Source organism: Episyrphus balteatus, chromosome 4 (assembly GCF_945859705.1).
Source record: "Episyrphus balteatus chromosome 4, idEpiBalt1.1, whole genome shotgun sequence".
NCBI lineage: Eukaryota > Metazoa > Arthropoda > Insecta > Diptera > Syrphidae > Episyrphus > Episyrphus balteatus.
Window position 1 is genome coordinate 69191764 of NC_079137.1, and position 20755 is coordinate 69212518.

The following is a 20755-nucleotide window of genomic DNA, read 5'->3' on the forward strand; positions in this document are numbered from 1 at the left end:
GATATGCTTATAGATTTGGTTAGTTCGATATACTTTCTCATTAAACGTATGTTAATTGTTGAATATTAAAGCTTTTTAAAAATTCATAAGAGATTTTTTTTTAAATTTAATATTAAAAAAATAAAAAAAAAGTAAATTTATTTATTGGTTTAAATTTACAAAAATATTTGCTTAATTGGTTTTATCTCAAAACGATGTATTTTTTGTATTTTTTGAAAATTTTTAGAGCGGTGTTTTTAACAAATTATTAGGTATAAAAATTAATAAAAAAAAAAAATGGTAGTAAACTAAAAAGAAAATATAGACTGACCCATAAAAAAAAATTGAAATGAAATTCGTACATCCGTTTTCAAAAAATTTATTTTTCAAAAAAAAAAAAAAATTTTGCTTTGCAACTTCAAAACAAAATTGTCAAAAAATATTTTTTTTGGACAATTTTCTGAATATTGACTTAGGGTAACAAACAAAGTTCTTATAATCCTCCTAATATCAACGTGCAAAGACAAGACAAGTGTGGCTTTACAACATGGGAATTGTCAACCACATGGAAAGCCAAGATAAAGAAAACGTAACGTTTTATACTTGGCTGGAGACGGATGGCCCAAGAGGAGCAAACGAAGTAGCATCCATCGTTGTGGACTACCTTTACTTAAAAAAGCTTGAAGGAAGCCTAAAGACTCAATCTGGGCCAAAGCCAAAAAAATACGTCTTTTTTCTGACTCTTGTGCTTCTCAAAATAAAAACACGATTTTGATGATTGCACTATGCTCTTTTCTGGAAAAAAGCAAAATGTTCAAAAATATAAACCACTATTTTCCAATAACAGGTCACAGCTACATGCCACCAGATCGTGTGTTTGGACGAGTGGAAAAGGAATATAGGAAGAAAGAAGTCATCATTTCTCCTGAAGAATATTACAACGTTCTTCAAAATATTGAAACCGTAAGAAAAATCGGAAAAGACTGGACCGTGTGCGACTACAAGCTGGATTCAAAAAAAAACTTATAAGGTCAAAGTTGCCTTTTAAAATAAGCTAGAGTGATATACTACGAAAAGACGGGAAATAAAGTAGCATTATCTGTCAGTGACACCTTCAGCGGATCTCCTGTAACGGATGCACCTCTGAAAAGCCAGTTTTTTCAGCGTGTCCAAAAACTGCCAATTTTAAAAAGTTGCCCCAGAAAACAAAGTTTCGGAAAAAAAGATGACTGACGTACAGAAGCTAATGAAATTTTTTATTATTCCGGATGATGCCAAGGACTTCTATGAAACTGTTCTCTCCGCAAACGCTAAGGAGTCCACAGAGGATATGGAAAGACGCTATGGCGATTAAAAATAATGTTTTTTTTTTATTCAATATTTATTTTAGTTAATATTAATATAAGTTCATTGCAATGTATTTATTTCTTTAATAAATAAGATTTTTAATACTAATTTATCTATCTATTTATTTAAAAGAAAAATAAACGTTTTTGCAAAACTCAACAAAAACCTGTATTTGTTGCGTTTTGAAAAAACTCGGTGTTTTCGTGTTCAAAATACGGACGAATCTTCCCAAATATTGAAATAGCAATTAAGCCTGTCGATTAGCTGTTCAAGAAAGAACAACTCCTCATTTCTACTTTTTGAAAATTCGACTTTGTATTCAAATGGGAAAGAAAAAACCTTCTCCTGAAAAATTTGAAAAATGCACTTGTTGAGTTTTGAAAAAACGCTCCTCAATTTTTGGTTGAAATCGGTTAAGTCGTTTATGAAAAGGTCAGGTCATATTTGGTTAACTTTAAAAGTACGACTTTACCTGTCGCATAAGATTCCTATATGGCAAGTATGTACCTTTAATATTGGTCCAAAAAGTAAAATTTCAATTTTTCACCTAGGGAATCTCTAAAAACTCTTAACTACGAAGTTTGTTCAGTTGTTTAGGCTGTTGCTCGAGATAGAGACAGATATACCACCACAGTCCTTAGTTTTTTTTTTTTTTTAGAATACCTACCCGTAATTTTGAGAGACCAGTGACTTACACAGGATCGCATTTAAATAGTTTTGTATAATTGTTAACTAATAAGATTCTGCGAAAATTACACTCAATTCATATTTGAAATGTCAACATAATCGAGTATCAGCACATCTGTCCATATCCGTTTAGAATTGTTAGTTTTTATTCTAAGATCTGTATTGTTTTTAAACGGACACCCCAGAACAGACATCCCAAATCAGACATATTCCAATTTGACAACAAACAAAACTGTAAAATACACTTCTCTGTCCACAAAGATAGCTTACAGGAAAAGCTATCTTTCTAATTGTTTTCTAAATGAGAATGACATTTCAATTTTCAATAAGAATCACTTTGCAAAAGTTTCAATTCAACTCTGTAACTTGTCCTTGTTACCTTAAATCCACCCTTTATCCTTTTAACTTCTTCACGTATAAACACATATGCAGACAGACAGACAATTTGATTTATGTAAATCACTTTTGTGTTATATAAGTCTTCCCCCAAAAACCATCAAATCGACTTTGCATTATTACAATATTTTGAGAGAATCAGATTTTTTGACAGATGAAACTACCATCATGATGACATTTCATATACCAAAAATACAAAAACACAAACAGAACAGACGACGACAATATGACAAAGATGATTGCAGAAGCAATAAAATTGATTGTTTCAAATTTGGGTATGATATCCCAATAAGCATAAAGATTTTAAGAAGTTTTGCTCGAAGCAAGAAGTCAAGGAGAAGACTCTCTCTTTAAGGCGATTGTGAGATCTGAAGATGTCTTCTGTCAGAAAGCTTAAGCTTGAATGTTCAAGATTTTGACATAAAATTATATAAATCTCAATGACATCTTCTCACCTTACACAAATAGAAACAACAAAAATATGACCTCCAGGACAAATATAGAATCGGCAAAGTCTTTGAAAAGGACATACACAACAAGTACCGACTACTTCCAGACACTTTACACACATAACAACGACAAACAAGCAACACAAAAGCAATTTGTAAATGAATAATGAAGAACAATGGAATTGCTTGTCAAACCGGTTTATGGTTGTTGCCATTTTGTGGAATTTATCGTTTAGGCCAGGTACCTACAATGGCTGCCCAAAAACCCATTTTCAACTACTGTCAGATAGATACACGTTCTTATTATTAATGCCGCATGAGAAACAACAGGCCTAATTAAATGCTTCAAATTTATGCAAATACACACACACACACACACACACACACACACACACACACACACACACACACACACACAGAAAACCAAAGGATATCTACAAAGATATGATGTTAATGCAAAGTGTTTACTGTTTTACAGGAAACAATCTAATTCGAGTTACATTCAATTATGTCGGACATAGAAAATCGGCACCAGGACCTTCTCATATGCTTTATCATCTATTATAACTACCATTCGCTGCTCTAGCCCCCTCTTTCTGAACCTAGTGATGGGAACTATCGAATGATTTGAACTATCGATAGTTAGTAACTGAATGCTTTGAACTATCGAATTCATTCATTCATTCATTCATTCATTCATTCATTCATTCATTCATTCATTCATTCATTCATTCATTCATTCATTCATTCATTCATTCATTCATTCATTCATTCATTCATTCATTCATTCATTCATTCATTCATTCATTCATTCATTCATTCATTCATTCATTCATTCATTCATTCATTCATTCATTCATTCATTCATTCATTCATTCATTCATTCATTCATTCATTCATTCATTCATTCATTCATTCATTCATTCATTCATTCATTCATTCATTCATTCATTCATTCATTCATTCATTCATTCATTCATTCATTCATTCATTCATTCATTCATTCATTCATTCATTCATTCATTCATTCATTCATTCATTCATTCATTCATTCATTCATTCATTCATTCATTCATTCATTCATTCATTCATTCATTCATTCATTCATTCATTCATTCATTCATTCATTCATTCATTCATTCATTCATTCATTCATTCATTCATTCATTCATTCATTCATTCATTCATTCATTCATTCATTCATTCATTCATTCATTCATTCATTCATTCATTCATTCATTCATTCATTCATTCATTCATTCATTCATTCATTCATTCATTCATTCATTCATTCATTCATTCATTCATTCATTCATTCATTCATTCATTCATTCATTCATTCATTCATTCATTCATTCATTCATTCATTCATTCATTCATTCATTCATTCATTCATTCATTCATTCATTCATTCATTCATTCATTCATTCATTCATTCATTCATTCATTCATTCATTCATTCATTCAAACTTAATGATTGAATGATTTAAAACTATCGAATGGATGAATATTTTAGAATTATCGATAGTTTGATAGTTTTTATTCGATAGTTCCCAACACTATCTGAACCAGCTTTCACCTTATTGCCATCGTCAGTTGAAGGTTAGTGGTGAAGGACATACCCACTCGGGAAGCTCCAGAAGTTTTCCTAAAGATTTGTAGACTTTGGAGAGCAACATTTTGAAGGAAATCTTGTTATCACGCCTGCCAAGATGTCTTGAGAAGTCATATGTTTTTGGAAATGTGTTGCACACACCAAAGAAGGACGATGGCTTTTGTCTCGCACTTCTGCATTCAACAGAGAGGAAACCTTCAAGTGGAGATTGTTCATATAAGATGATGATGGTTTTGGTGTTTGTCGTTGTGTCACGCCCAAGGATATACCACCACTCGTCGTTGTAGTCTCGTGTATTTTGAATTCAATTTGGTTTTCTTGAGAGAAAGTTTCATGCATCACATATCGCATCGTCATAATATATCCACACAAATCCAGGCGAGAATACCATCACCGTACCTGATGGCTTACCTCCTAAATGGCTGAAGAAGAAGAAGAAGAAAATCAAGGCACCAAACAAGTGTAAACGTCAAGTGCTGATGATGGTTAAGGTTTTTGCTAATTGATTTAAGAGGCAAATTTTACTTGAGGATCATGCTGCTAAATGATGATGTGTTGGTGTTTGTAGGTTTTTGTAAGTACCTAGCTCTGTGCTGCTAAATATGGAAGTGAAAGATGATAAATTTAATTTCCTTACAGACAAGATTGAAGGACATTTGTGGTTCTGGTTAATTTAATTAGATTACTATGGAAGACTGGTTTTAGATTTTTATTGTGACTTAATTAGGTTTTTGGTATAAATGATGGCCTAAAATGAGAGTTTGCATGAGGCGAAGAATCGAGATAAATACCTTAATAAATTGATTGTGGTCAACATTTAATTAATTTCATTTAATGAAAATATACTTAAACTTAGTAAAGTTAAAAAAAAAAATTATTGGTTCCACAATTTTCAATTCGAAAGAATGATATTGCTCATTATTTCAAAGCGCGTTTCAGACGCGTTTCGTACGCGTTTTGGACGCGTTTCGTACGCGTTTTGGACGCGTTTTGGACGCGTTTTGGATGCGTTTTTGGACGCGTTTTGGACGCGTTTCAGACGCTTTTTTGACGCGTTTTAGACGCGTTTTTTAAGGGTTTCAGATGCTTTTCAGACGCTTTTTGGACGCGTTTTGGAAGCGTTTGAGATGCGTTTCAGACGCGTTTTGGACGCGCTTCGGACGCGTTTCAGACGCGTTTTGGATCCACTGTATCAATGTAAACAGACACGCTTTATTGATTTCTCCGGGGAGCTTGCTAGTTGCTCTAAAAACGTGATTAAAAGCGAAAGCCCACAATTTAATTCCATAAGGGAACCTGCTTAATTTTTTTTTATTTCCTACCATTACTTCTAGGTACATTTATCTCCAAAATTAAATAACCAAACTATTTCAAGAAGTTTTTTTTTTCTATTTGATTCAATCATTTCTCTTATACAATTCTTCTATTCTTCCATGTTAATTTTTCTTCTGTTCAAATCTGTATTTTTTTTGTTTTAACTTCACACAAAATAGAATTATTGTTGAAATTCTTTTATTGCCCTGCAGCTTTCAACAACCGCCTTATGTCCTTTCTTTTTCTTATAATAAAAATAACTCTCAGCTGTTCCATTCCCAACCGATTACGCGATTGTCTGGACTGAAATCTGTAAGATTCCTCCCAAAAGAAATAACATTATGATAGTTTTGGAATCCTGAAAAAAGATGCTCTCAGGAAATAAAGGAAATAAACAAAAAAAAAAAAAAAACTAAAACAGAAAGAAGAAGAGAATAAAAATAATCCACTCTAGAACAGTAGTTATATAGAGTTACCATCGAATTTTCTTCATATAACCACAAAACTTTAGTTTTTTTTTTCTTTGATAAAAATATTTCCTTTGGACAAAAGTAGTCAAAATCTTGAAAGCAAAAAATACATATATTTTCTCCTACTCTAAGATGAAGAAGAAGAAAAACAGAAAAAAAGGATTGAAGACTAAACAAAAAACAAACTTTTTCCATTTGAAACGCTCCAAGGCCAGACAACCGACCGACCGTCCGACCAATCCAATGATTTACCCCCATCGAGACCCGGATATCATTTATGCCCTCTAGTGATGCATTCTCTGTGTGCAAGGACCAAACTTGAAAAAAAAAAAAAATTTACTAGAAGTTTGGCATACATATCTTCAATGTTGCTAGAGCATAAGAAATTCCAAGAAGGATTTAAGTTGTTGGTCCTTTTCACCCATAAAAAAAAAACATCCATCGAATTCCTTCAAATTTCGTTATCCTTCATTTTTACTTGGAACAAAAAAAAAAAGGATAAAATGTTAAAATATCAAGGATATCGTATCCACATATGAATTGTCATTCTTGTAATATTTCAAATGTCATTTCCACTCTTTTAGTCCTTTTTTTTTAAAGTTATTTTTGAGAAAATATGTTTTCAAGAAGGATCTGAAGAAGGTGCATTTTCAAGGTGCAGCATGCAGCAAACTCAACTCAAAACCTGTCACCAAATGAACCACACACACAAACATATTTGCGATGAAAGCGATCTGACATTAACAAGGTTTTCGCAAAAGTTTTCTCTCTTTCTTGCGGAGGAAACATGTTTTTCATTTTAAGGACATACAGGTGGTTCTTCAAGGAAGAAAAGTTTTCTTCTTCCATTTTTGTTTGCAATCACAAAGGAAGAATGTTAAGAATTTCCTTCGATTAAATACTAAAAATTTTGAAATTTAAAAGTAGTTATTCAACTACCCCCTCAGAGCTTAACCCCCCCGCCCCCCAAAAAAAAAATTAAGTGAAGAAAGAGAGTTTGGAAGCATTGTGAACAAAGAAAACCTCTTTTCCAGAAATATGTGACCGCAAACGAGAAAACTTAACGCGTAACTCATATGTATGAATTGTTTGAACCCCCCCCCCCCCCCACTCTTTTTCTCACACCATCATTATTATATTTTCCTTCGAACAGAAAATATTTTCTATACCACGAAAAGTTTTCCAAAAACTTTATATATTCATTGAAGATCAATGGTATTCCTTTGAAGGTTGTTTTGTAGAAAGGGGGTCCCCCGCCCCCTGTTTTTTATCTTATGTTTGTTTCAAGGATATCATATGGTGATGGAGGTGATATGGTGTCTTTGATACTCACGGTAAAGTGGTTATTTTCTTCTTCTTGAAGAGATGAAACGACGTTGAAAACGCCTTATTTTTTTTGGGGGGGAATTATAGGTGTGTTACAAATGTGATAATGGGAAAAGTTTGTAGGAAATTTTTCATGCGAATGCATGAAACCTATGACGAAGACGAGACACCCGCTGCTGCTGTGACTACTGTGTGTGAAAATGGTTGAAAAAAAGGACATTTTAAATGGATTTATTGAGGGGAGGCTTTCTTTTTTTTTTATTTTCAAAGTTTTTCTGTGAAATATGTGAAGAAAAAGTTGAACTTATTTTTATTCTTCGATTGTCAAAAGGTACGGGTTTTAAAAAGAGAGAAGGAGAAAGTGACAAGAGTTCTAACATAGGTATTTGACGAATTTAACACTGTTTAAAGAGGGGATGTGTTGAATTGGAATTAAGGATGTGGTTGGAGTAAAAAAAATTGCTTTAGTGTGAAAATAAATTGAGTTAGTGACTTAGTTGGGGATAAACTTTCGCTCCACGACTTCTTCATTGTTCTAAATTTGTCTAGAAATTTTGTAAATTTTTGTCCACGTTCTACGTCAATGGTATTCAGATTAGAATTTTTGTAAACAAAACCTGTTTCAATTCGAATTTTTTTAATTCTTTTGCGCGGTAGAGGAAGGTTTCATGTTAGGTAACGCACGTAAGTAACGCACGTAAGTGCGTTACCTAAGCAGCGAGCTAAGTATAAATCAGAAAAAGTATGTTAGTTGCGACCAAATCTACAATAAATTTTGTATGTCCCCAGCGAGGAGTAAAATTTTAAATACCCAGCGTTACCATGTCCAAAAAAAAGAACTAAAAGTTACTGTAGTTTAAGTAAATGTACCTTATTTAGCTCGACTTGTTGTTACTCTTTATATAATTAAGGGTTATGGTATTGTTAAATTCTAAGAAAAAAAAATCTTAAACAGTAACGCTCTTTCTACAAAGTTGTTACAACTAAACGATGATTTAAGAAAACGCTAATTTGGTATACCTTCACTAATGTTAATGATAATTTTTATTCTAATACTAATGGTTGAAGCTTTGCTAGCGTCTTAAATTTTTGAAAAAAATTGTATTCTTTATAACTTCGCTAAAAATGTTGACATCTTTTTTGTTTCTCAGATATTAATTTATAAAGGGCATTCAATTTGTCTTGCCCAATAGTATTTTTTACTTTGAGGCCAATTTTATTTGAAAATTTTATTACGAGACATCCTGTATAGAAGAAATTTGTATTATTGTTATCCTTTTACAGAGTGGTTATGCTAAAAGTATTGAAAGTAACTGCGTTACCGCTCAACTGCGTTACCATAGAGAAAAGATTGGTAATGAGGTTATTTGAGATCTATTTGTAAATTATTATATTCCAGAAATTTTGTATAAATTAATTGAATTTAGCTTATTGTGAAGTGTTACTATAAGGGTCATCAGTTTAATTAATTGTTTAGTTAATTATTTTATTAAAACATTCAAGATTTGTTAATTTGAAGGTATTTAAGATATATAATATAACCTTACATCTTCTTTATATTTTGTTTCAACTTAATGAAAGTGCAAATTTAAGATACAACTCTGCTATCAAGATTTCTGCTGCGTTACTTTTTGTAACCAGTTTTTTTTTATAGAATTTATGATAATATTTTTGCTTATTATAATAAGTTAAGGCTCCTAACTGTAAAATATGAACTAATTTTTTGCTTTCTTTTCCTCGTTTTAAGAAAGTTTAAGATTTTTAGTAACGCAATGATGTAAACTATTGAGAATATATCATTTAAATTAATATTTATTTTAATTAACTTTATGGAAGACTGTATAATACTAATACTACTTACAATAATATAAAATTGTAGTTTGTATTAAAGTAACGCAGTTGTAACGTTATTGTTCTTGCTTAACAAATATATGCAACCCGAAAACGTGTATTCGAGTTAAGGCTTATCGGCTCTATAAATATTTCCTTGTAACATATTAAAACATTTCGATGACATACTTTTTCTGGTTGTGGTGAAACCATAAGATTTTTCCCATAAAGTTACAACATAAATACAATTTTATTTATTTTAACGATTTTATCGAAGTAATATCCATTCATTTTTTTGTTTTATTTTTCAGAGAAATCTGAACCTCAAAGTGGAACATGGTTGTTGTCGTCCTGCTGTTCTTGACATTTTCGAAAAACAGAGATGAATTTTAAAAGGAAACTCAAAATGCACAATATCCGTCTGACTTAACCATTGGAAAAGTGGAAAATATTTACTGCTTCCAAAAAGGATATAATAAACCTCAAAAAAATGCTTGTGGTTGTTTTGGTATTTCTTTTTTTCGCGAAGAATTCCAGAATTCCTTATTGTTGTTGTTTTTTTGTTTTTTCTTTTATAGGCACTTTTATATTTGTTATTTTGTAAATATTTCAGATGAAAAAAAAAATACCTTTTTACGATGCTTCAAAGTTGTTTAGACGCGATTTTATAAGTCATCCATACGAGTGTGTGTTATGAGGATTTTGATGGATGAATGGCACTTGGTCTCTTGATGTGTGTTGAATGTTAATATTTTTTGGCGTGATGGGAGGTTTCCCATTCCATCTTCCAACAAAAAAAAGAACATTAAAATGGCTTAAGAAAATTTTTGTTTTCCTTTCTTCGTGTTACACACTTCAATTTGATCCTTGTGAATACAATAAAAGCGACAAAAATTAGGTCATCATTCTTTTTATTGTCTTTTTCAGAACTTTAAAAACAAAAGTTTGTTTTTTCAAGAGATTATTTTTTTTTTCCATAGAAAGTGAACACAAAAAAAATTTATAATTAAATGCTTACTTCATGTTAAACTCAATGAAATTTTTGACATCCATTTTGTCTGCTCCTGCGAACTTTATGACACAAAATTCATTCCATTATCGCACAGGAACTGAAAAAAAATTAATTAAAAACCTCCAATCCCGCACCAATTTTTACTGCATCTCTCCCGATTGGAAAAAAAGGACAAAACGAAGGAAAAAAAAAAACAAACTGGGAAAAACTAAAAATTTATTAAATCCAACGTCTATTCGTGTGCATCTTTCAAGAAAAACTTGCAAAACTTTGTAAACTCAAAATTGATTTTGTTTAAAAATAAAAAAAAAGGAAGAAAAAAAATAAGTAAGAATCTCAAAAACATTTTAATCCTTCGATGTTCTTGCGTTTGATTTGTTTTTTTTTTATTTTTTTTATTTTGTTATTCCTTCGCTTTAACACTATAAACTTGAAACCAGATTCATCGTCGTCGTCGTGGACCGTTTTCGTCCTTCGTCCTTGTCGTAACTATGTCCAACTAATTTAAATTAAGCTCAAAACTATTAATTGAATAACACTACAAGGCGGCACGGGGCTAAAATAGGATAGCAGAAACGGATGCGATACGCACAAACTCCTTCAATAAGGATCTATATAGACAAGGATACATATTATAGAAAAGCAAAACAAAAATTTTCTATCTGTTGGATACACTTTTAAATCCATGGCCACCAACTGTGGATATCCGGTTAGGAAAGTCGCTTCTTCATCGTCCTCGTCCATCGTTTATCCTGATACTCGTCCTTGTTTTGATCGAATTGCAAGAAAACTCAGAGACCTCATAGAATAAGAATATAAAATATATATATATAAAAAAAAGATAAAAACCAAATCGTAAATAAAAGAAGAAGAAGAAAGTATTAATCCGATGGAAAAGTTTCTTTATAGTCCGAAGAAGTTTTTCTTACTTGATTCGTCCTTTTTTTTCTATTTTTTTATTTCTTTAGAGTTTTGTTTTATTTTTCTCTCGGTGTATTTTTGCTTAAACGAAACAAGTGTCTACGAGTTTAGCTTGTCAAGTGTAAAGTTTTATCTTTGGTTATCTTCGTTTTTATGTGCGGAATATTTATCTTTTCAAATCCTTTTTTTTTTTTTTTTTGGTTTCGTATTTTCTTCTTTCTCTTCTTTTTGGTTTTATTTTTTTTATTTTATTTTGTTAAACATTCAATTGTATTTTGGTGGTTTCCTTTGGAAAGTTTTTATATTTTTTAATTTCTTCGAGCTAATCGAATAAGAAATGTTGATGGCATTGTTTTAGCTAAGAAATAGAAAATACCAAAATTGTAATTGCTATCGAAAGGATTTGGGCCACTTAGTGGAGTTTTAATTATTTAAGCTGTTTCTTTTGTTAATTGAATCTTGTTAACCGTGTTAGGTGTTGTTTTTGTTTATAGTTATTTTTTAAAAATGTTTCTCTTGATCAAAAATGTTGCCTGTGTTGAATTGTCCTTGGATGAGCTGTCCATGATGACTTTTTTTTTATGATTAGAGTCTTTTTTTTTTATTCAAAATAAACACAAAACCACCTTTTTTTAATTTTCAAAAATATCCTTTTCCAACTAACCATTGCACAGCTAATCATTAGACAATTCATCATGGACAGAGAACTTTTCATCGAGAGAAAGAACCCTTCACAAAAGAACCTTGTGATGAATTGTTGGATGATAGGCTCCCAACTAACAATTTCACTTCCACAAGGGTCTAACGAAGCTGTTTCGATTTTAGAAATATTGCTTGTATATGACCATAGAGAAGCCCTTTTGGCCCACCCTAGAAGCTTGATAGGCTTTAGAAGAGTCATATGCAAGTTGATTGGAGAGACTCAAAACATGTTTTTAATGCCTTATAGAAACAAGCAACATTCAAGATTTGAAAATCTGTATTACTGCTACAGGCTTTTAATTTTATTTAGAAGCTCGGAGCAGACTTGTCGAAGGCTTGTGAAAGTCTAAACGAGGTATATTCCAAATACAATAAAGAAAAAAAACATTTTTTTTTGATTTTAATTTTTTATATTTTAATTTTATTTTTTTTATTTTTTTCATTTATTTGTTTGTTTTCCCATCCAGTCAAAGTTTTCTTCTGAAATTAAATGTCCAAACACAATTATATTGAGAAAAAAACTTCTTTACTTACTTGACGCATTTTGCGGGATTTGAACCTCGTACGTCCTGAATCGTACCCATCGAGCTACTTAGGTATATACTAAAAGAGTTTCAAATTTGAACTAGGTGAAACAAGAGCTTCCTAAGGGCTTCGATTTAATTTCCTGATGAGTTGCACTATCTTAAGGAATATGGTGACCATTTATGGTTTTTTTTTTTCAAAGGTATTACTTTTGGTTATTTTCTGTTTTTTTTTAATGTCTTGTAAAAAATTATTTAATAAAACTTAATAATATTATACTGATTGCCAAACCATATCGGATGACAGAGAATAACTTTTTACTCAAGAACAATTTTTCTGAAGCAGAAAAAAATATCAGAAAAATTCGGTTTTTTTTTTAGAGGTTTCTTAACTTAATCTGACGAGATCGTAGCCCTCCTCTGATGGAATTTGACAATTATTGGCTTGACAGATAGAAAACAAAATATACTGTCCCGTTAGATATCTATATATGTATTTCGTTCCAAATATCACCCGGATGCCGATTTCTTAAAAATTAGAGAATTAGCTTTTTTTTACCTTAGATTAAAAATCTAAAATGTCCATTTTGTCTCGAATAAGTAGAGAAGATTAAAATCTTGTTTTCCTTTATATCACTATTTTAAACCAATAAGCGATATAAAAAGATTCACTTTTTCATTTATTTATTTATAACAATGAATAAAAAAACCAAAAATGGTCACCATAATCGCGCTTATCCAAATAATCCTTATTCTCATGTGTTTGTCTGACAGTTTACAAAATTTAGCTTGTACTCACTTTCACAGGGCTTCTACAAATAAAATTAGCGAACCTAACTTCGATTAGGCAAACTCATAAAACTAAATGCTTTTTTCAATGTTTTGCTTGTGATTAAAGGGCTTCTACAAATATAAATAGAAAACCCTTAACTTCTCTAAGGCAAAAATATAAAACTAAAAGCTTTTCGCGCATGCGCCTGAAATTGAATTTCTTTTTTTCTTATACAGAGATACAAAATATAAATCGTTTTATTTGAAAGTCATATAAATCATATTTTATATTATTTTCAATCAAAAACAACAATTCAACAATTTATTTCGATCAAATATTAAAATGTTGTAACTATAACACATCTATTTTGTGGAATATTTGTTTAAAAAGGCAAAACTGTTTAACTGCGGTTAATTTGAAATTTAACGTAATGTTTTTTTTTTTTAATTTTGTTTGACGGCTTACATATTATTGAGATAGTTTCAGTTATATACATTTACAAAAATAAATGCATTTAAGGCATTTAAGTCATTTTGAATCTGATAATTTTCGGACTGGAATAAAATACATAGCATTCATAAGGATTTTGTAAGCAGTTCTAATACAATTTCATTGGCAAAGCCATTTAAAGGAAGTCATTTAATGGCTTTTATTTCTTGTGCTTCTACAATGGAATTTCATGTAGCCCTATTGAAATTTAAACGAAATGTTTACATTAATGCTTGTACAAATTTTTAAATTCCACTTGCACTAGGTTTCTAGGAAGCGTTTAACGAAAGTTTAGCCTCGAAAGTTTTAATTTTCGATTCACAAACTAAATACAAGACCTGTAGAGATAATAACTGCGAGAAATTAAAGATCCTAACCTTATGGAAAAAAAATTGTTAGTTGGGCTGTCCATGATGAATTGTCCCATGATGAAATGTGCAGCAAGTATTTCTTAAGTTGAGTAAGTTTTGAGGTGCTAGGAGTGACGTGATGCCCTGGGCTACTAATTGCAATTCTTCTGAGTGGATTGGTAGGCATATTCTAAATTCTGGAAGCATCTTTTAATGAATTGAGTGAGACAGCTATGAATTATCAAGTTTATTTTCTATAAAATTGAAAGTTTCTTTGATTCTTCTTTTAAAACCCCAATAGGTGTCGTATGTGAGCTTCTGCTCTTCTGACGGTTTGTATTGGGGATGTAGAATTGGCGTATGTTTTGGAGTCATCGGCACCACAGAAAAAAAAAAGAGTTGTCCTATTGACAATTTTGATAGTCAATACGACAGTTAAATAGTCAATTTGACAACCGAAATTTTTCACCAACAAGGTAGTAAATATGACAAATTTTAGATCAAGGGAATTGAAAGATCGGTTGTTATATTGACTATAGCTGTAGTCAATATGACAACTTTTGATAGTCAACATGAAAACTTCGGTAGTCAATATGACAACTTTTCGTAGTAAATATACAATTTTGGTTGTAAATATGACAATTTTTTTTTGTTAATACGAATTATGACAACTTCTTTAGTATCGTAGTGATTTGAAACAAGATGAAACGAAAAAGCGACAGGAAAAATCATTTGATTATAACATTTTTGTTTTAATAGATAGATAAATGAAATTTATACTGTAGATTGGTAATTAACTATAATTGTGCAAAATTTCAATTAATTTCATATTCAAAATCCTGAGATAATGGTAAACAAATTTTCTTTTTCTAAACACATTATTATATCTTTTGATCTAGAGTATATACAAATTTAATTTATGCTGATAGTATTACCTTTAATTTGATATATCACACATAACTATACTTGCTCTATAAGTTACACAATCTTAAATTGAAAAACTAGAAAAATACCTCAAAACACCTGTGGAGATCTGTTGCCCATGACCAGCAAGCAGTCAGTGTAGGAAGTACCGTAATACCAGTTTGAAATTTCGCCATAGTTGGCCTTAAAAAATTCTTACTTATTTTTTGTAGGCATGGTAGAAATATGATTGAAGAGTCATATAGAAGGTGAAATAATAAGCTTTCAGATGATATAAAATTTATTATACTTTGTCATTAAAAAAATGAATTTAATGGTGTTAGAAGAGAAAAAAGATTGATTTATTTGCTTTTTTTATGAAAAGTGATTTAGTTCAAAAAATGTTTGCTCTTTTTGTAAATGTTGTATAGACATAAATAAATAAATAAATTAACAGATGATACAAAATTTGTTATAGGTTGTCATATAAAAAATATGGATTTAAAGGTGATGGAAATAAAAAAAAAAATTAGATTTTTTCGATTTTTTTTGCAAGAAAAATTATTTTTTAAGATTTCACATGATTTTTTATTCTTGCAAAGACCATCGACAAATAATTTTTTATTCTTAATCTTGAGAACGTACCTAGTTCTGCCCAAAAATTTAGGTAAGGTGCATAAAAAGAATCTGAAGGGAACTTTTCTGATGTTAACTGATATTGAATAGGATATCCAACGATTTTAATTTAAAATTTTATAATATGGATTATACAAATTACTAACGTAAAAACGATATAAGATAGGTTAAAAATAAAGTAATTGCGTCACACCCGTAACAATGAAAATGTATTATAAACCAAAAATGAAATGAATTCACCTATTTAAATATATTAAAAATTGTATTTTTGTCAGCATTATTTAAATGCTTTCATTATTTCTCTGTCAAAACTGACAGATCATCCAGATTGAAAACGAAAATCAGTTAACACGATGAAAGAATATAGTTATTTAAATGCCAACAAAATAACGTTTCGGGATAAATCAATAAGATTTTCCTCGAAATCGCTTATAATCCGTTTTCATCTGAAAAAAAAACATATTTATAGGATTCCATTTCAATTTAGTCAGTAAACCTGGATTATTTTTCTGTTAACTTTAAGGTCCTGACATAATTCCCATGAATTGCTATACTTATTTCCCAGAAAATCCTCCAAGTATAAAAAAAAAACCTTCAGCTGATACTCGATTAAAAAAAAAAAAAAACGACTGCAGCAATTTCATTAAAACTTGCTTCTCTACTTCATAGATAGATAACTGCAATTATTTTACCCCGAAGTGACCTGGAGTGCGTCGTATACAATTTAACAAAAAAAAAAAATATACGTTTATCATCAATGTTGATGGCTTGTTGTGTTTTTTTTGTTTTTTTTTTTTTTTGTCAATCCAACAACATTTATAGCAAAGTCCAACTTCAATCCCGTATATGAACATGAACACACCATTGACAACAATATGTCAACTGCAATGTCAGATAGGAAGGTATATTTTTGTAATTACATTCGACATTCCGGTTCCGGTGTTACATACAAACAATTATTTTTTTTTTTTTTACCAATATCATATCTTTTCGTTTGTAGGTAAAGGTACGTTGAGTTTAATTTTGCTGCATTTAAAAATACATCCATATCTCACGGCAGGATTCCAGAACCATTACTGGCTCAGAAAATTAAAAACAAAGTTTTTTAAAAAAAAAAAAAAAAAAAAAAAATAAATACAAAAAAGAGAAACAAATAGCCAACCAACTCATCTCATACTCGTCCTCGAGTGTACACTACAGTGAAGCAAAATCAGGATAAACATGAATAACACCAAAATAAGGGCGCGAACACAACAACTAGGAGGACGCGTATATCCTGCTTTTCATTTAAAAAATATACCGATACCACTAACAACAGATATTTTTTTTTCTGTTTTTCGTCAAAAGTACCTACAAAATATTTATTTCCATTGAAGCGTATAGGTGTAAGCATGGATCCTTTTAACATCCATAAACCTTCTGCGTTTTCAACTAAAAAAAAAAAACAGAATCAATCGATATCCGTAAAAGACCAAAAACTTTCCTCCACATTTTTCTGATGTGCCTGCATCAAACCCCAAAATCCCCAAAACGGTACCCATCATTGGCGATAAAAATATACAAAAGTAGAGCCTCCTCTCAAACGACACCCAGATGCAGCGCGGTGATGCAACGAAATGTTGGCAGTCAACGCATCGCGCGCAATGACACGCCAGATATGCACTGTTATTCGACCGTTGAAAGATTTTTCCTCTATAATTCGTGTTTACGATGATGTCATTTCGGCTTTCAGAGCGGAACGGTATACGTAACGACGACGGAAACATGCCAAAGGAGCAACAACCATTGCTTCTTTTTACAAATAACTTTTTCCAAAGGACATCAAAATGGTAGGATTTTTTGGTTGATTTTTTTTTTCAATACTCTTTAGCGGTAAAATTCAATTTTAAAAACCAGCAGTGTACAGTTCAAAAACGGGATTACAGTCTTTCACATTTATGCCAGAGGATCTTCTGAATATTCGAAATGGATAGCAGGTGTAAGAGGTAACCATAGCAAGCCTTTAAAACTATTTGGTGGCTTGCGAAGATAAGCTGGTTAAAAATTGATATTTTTCACTTTTTCAATCACATTTACTGAATTCTTTAATAACTTCGGATTCAAGTCTGTTTTCTTTTTGAAAGGAAGGAAGGCTTGGAATTCTTTGGAGGAATTAACTTTTCAAAAAAAAAAAAAAAATAACTTAATATGATACGCTGACAGAAGTCACACAAAATCCGAGTGACAAAAATCTCTAACAAAGTTCTTTTGGAAAAAAATCACGAAGACAAAATTCCAAATGAAAAAAATCACTGAAAAAAGTTTTTTAGTAAAAAAATCACGCCGACAAAATTTTAAGTGACAAAAATCACTGACAAAGGTCTTTTAGAAAAAATCACGCTAACAAAATTCTAAGTAAAAAAAAATCACTAACAAATTAATGTCTTTTAGAAAAAAATCACGCCAAAAAAATTTGAAGTGACAAAAATCACTGACAAAGGTCTTTTAGTAAAAAAATCACGCCGACAAAAATCTAAATGACAAAAATCACTGACAAAGGTTTTTAAGATAAAAATCACGCTGACAAAATTCTTAGTGAAAATAATCACTGTCAAAGGTCTTTTAGAAAAAAATCACGCCGACAAAATTCTTAGTGACAAAAATCACTGAGATACGTCTTTTAGAATAAAATCACGCCGATAAAATTCTAAGTGAAAAATATCACTGAGAAACGTCTTTTAGTAAAAAAATCACGCCGATAAAATTCTAAGTGAAAAAAATCACTGTCAAAGGTCTTTTAGAAAAAAATCACGCCGACAAAATTCTTAGTGACAAAAATCACTAAGAAACGTCTTTTAGAAAAAATCACGCCGATAAAATTCTAAGTGAAAAAAATCACTGTCAAAGGTCTTTTAGAAAAAAATCACGCCGACAAAATTCTTAGTGACAAAAATCACTGAGAAACGTCTTTTAGAAAAAATGACGCCAAAAAAATTCTAAGTGAAAAAAATCACTGTCAAAGGTCTTTTAGAAAAAAATCACGCCGACAAAATTCTTAGTGACAAAAATCACTAAGAAACGTCTTTTAGAAAAAATCACGCCGATAAAATTCTAAGTGAAAAAAATCACTGTCAAAGGTCTTTTAGAAAAAAATCACGCCGACAAAATTCTTAGTGACAAAAATCACTGAGAAACGTCTTTTAGAAAAAATGACGCCAAAAAAATTCTAAGTGAAAAAAATCACTGTCAAAGGTCTTTTAGAAAAAAATCACGCCGACAAAATTCTTAGTGACAAAAATCATCGAGAAACGTCTCTTAGAAAAAATCACGCCGATAAAATTCTAAGTGAAAAATATCACTGAGAAACGTCTTTTAGAAAAAATCACGAGGATAAAATTCTAAGTGAAAAAAATCACTGACAAAGGTCTTTTGGAAAAAAATTATGCCGACAAAATTCTAAGTGACACAAATCACTGACAAAATTCTTTTAGAAAAAAATCACGAAGCCAAATTCTAAGTGACAAAAACTACTGTCAAAGGTCTTTTAGAAAAAAATCACGCCGACGAAATTCTTAGTAACAAAAATCACTTAAAACGATCTTTTAGAAAAAAATCACGCCGACAAAATTCTAAGTGACAAAAATCACCGAGATACGTCTTTTAGAAAAAATCACGCCGAAAAAAATTCTAAGTGAAAAAAATCACTGTCAAAAGTCTTTTAGGAAAAAATCACCCCGACAAAATTCTTAGTGACAAAAATCACTGAGAAACGTCTTTTAAAATAAAATCACGCTGATAAAATTCTAAGTGAAAAAAATCACTGACAAAGGTCTTTTAGAAAAAAATCACGCTGAAAAAAAAAAAACAAAATACGGTGACAAAATTTATGACATGAATCACTGCCAAAATTCTGTAAAAAAAAATCACATTAAAAAGTGACAACAAATTTCAGTGAAAAAATCAGTATCCAAAATCACTGACAAAAATCACTGCTGCAAAAACTACCTATATTTTCTAAAATTACAGTAAAAAAAGTCATTAATTTGTCCATTATACCGACTAGCAATGTCAAAACACTATTTTCTGTCAAAAAAGGGGCTGCAACTATTTAGTTTCACGGAAACTGTCAGTTCACTTTTTTATCAATTATTTTTCATTTATTTTTTTAATTCATTAAAATCACTCGATTATGTAGTCAAAACTGACACAAGAACAACGAGATGAATGACCACGCCAAGCACCAAAAAGTGTGGTGGCAAATTTAATTCCGGAACGGAAGCGATTAATCGCTCACCGCTTTATTCGGTGAGTAATTCCTTTTTTATTCGATTTCATATATTTTTATGTTTTGTTCACTTTCAGATGTTTTCTACCCGACGGGATACTGAATATTATTATTATAATATCTCTTTTTCTCTTTTTTTTTTTCATTTATATGAGGGTATCTATATTTTTTTCGTGTGTATATTTTCTTGTCCATAAATAATACCACAATTGAGTGAAATATTATACACACCGTCAACAATGTTCACAAAAAAATGAACAACAACAAAAAATAAAAAAAAACCTTCTATAAAACGCAATTTAATTTATTTATTATTAAAAAAAAAATGAAAGAATTTTTTGGACTGAGGCAAACCCTTTGATTGAGAGAGGGAGACAGAGAGAGGCCGGTATTGGGCACATTGAAATGGAATCCATCCTTGATGGTCAGTTTTTGGCCGAAAGAGACGAGCATCAGGATAATCATTGTCCTGGTTTTTTTTTTCATATTTATTTTTTTGTATAGTGGCCGTTATTTAGCCATTTTATGTTGTTACATTTATGCTGTTATTTAAACAACAACAACAAAAAAAACTCACAAAGCATAAAAATACAAATAAACAAACAAAAGAAAAAAAAAAAAATTGGTAACATAATCAAGTGAAACCCAGCAGTGCTCGGGGATAACAATGGATGGACTCTGAACAAGCACTGATGGGAAATTGTTAAAGCTTTTTTGTAAGCCCGGCAGGATTCATGTCCTTTTGGGTATTTTTTTTGTTGTTGTTTGT

The 20755-nt window shown here is 30.8% G+C and overlaps 1 long non-coding RNA gene across 1 annotated transcript; it reads left to right on the forward strand.

The window, feature by feature from the left end:
- Positions 1–19756: 19756 nt before the first annotated feature.
- LOC129920078 (uncharacterized) lies at positions 19757–20141 on the forward strand. The gene is made up of 3 exons (XR_008773184.1): positions 19757–19826; positions 19897–20006; positions 20064–20141. It is a non-coding gene; the product is annotated as an uncharacterized LOC129920078 (long non-coding RNA).
- Positions 20142–20755: the final 614 nt, after the last annotated feature.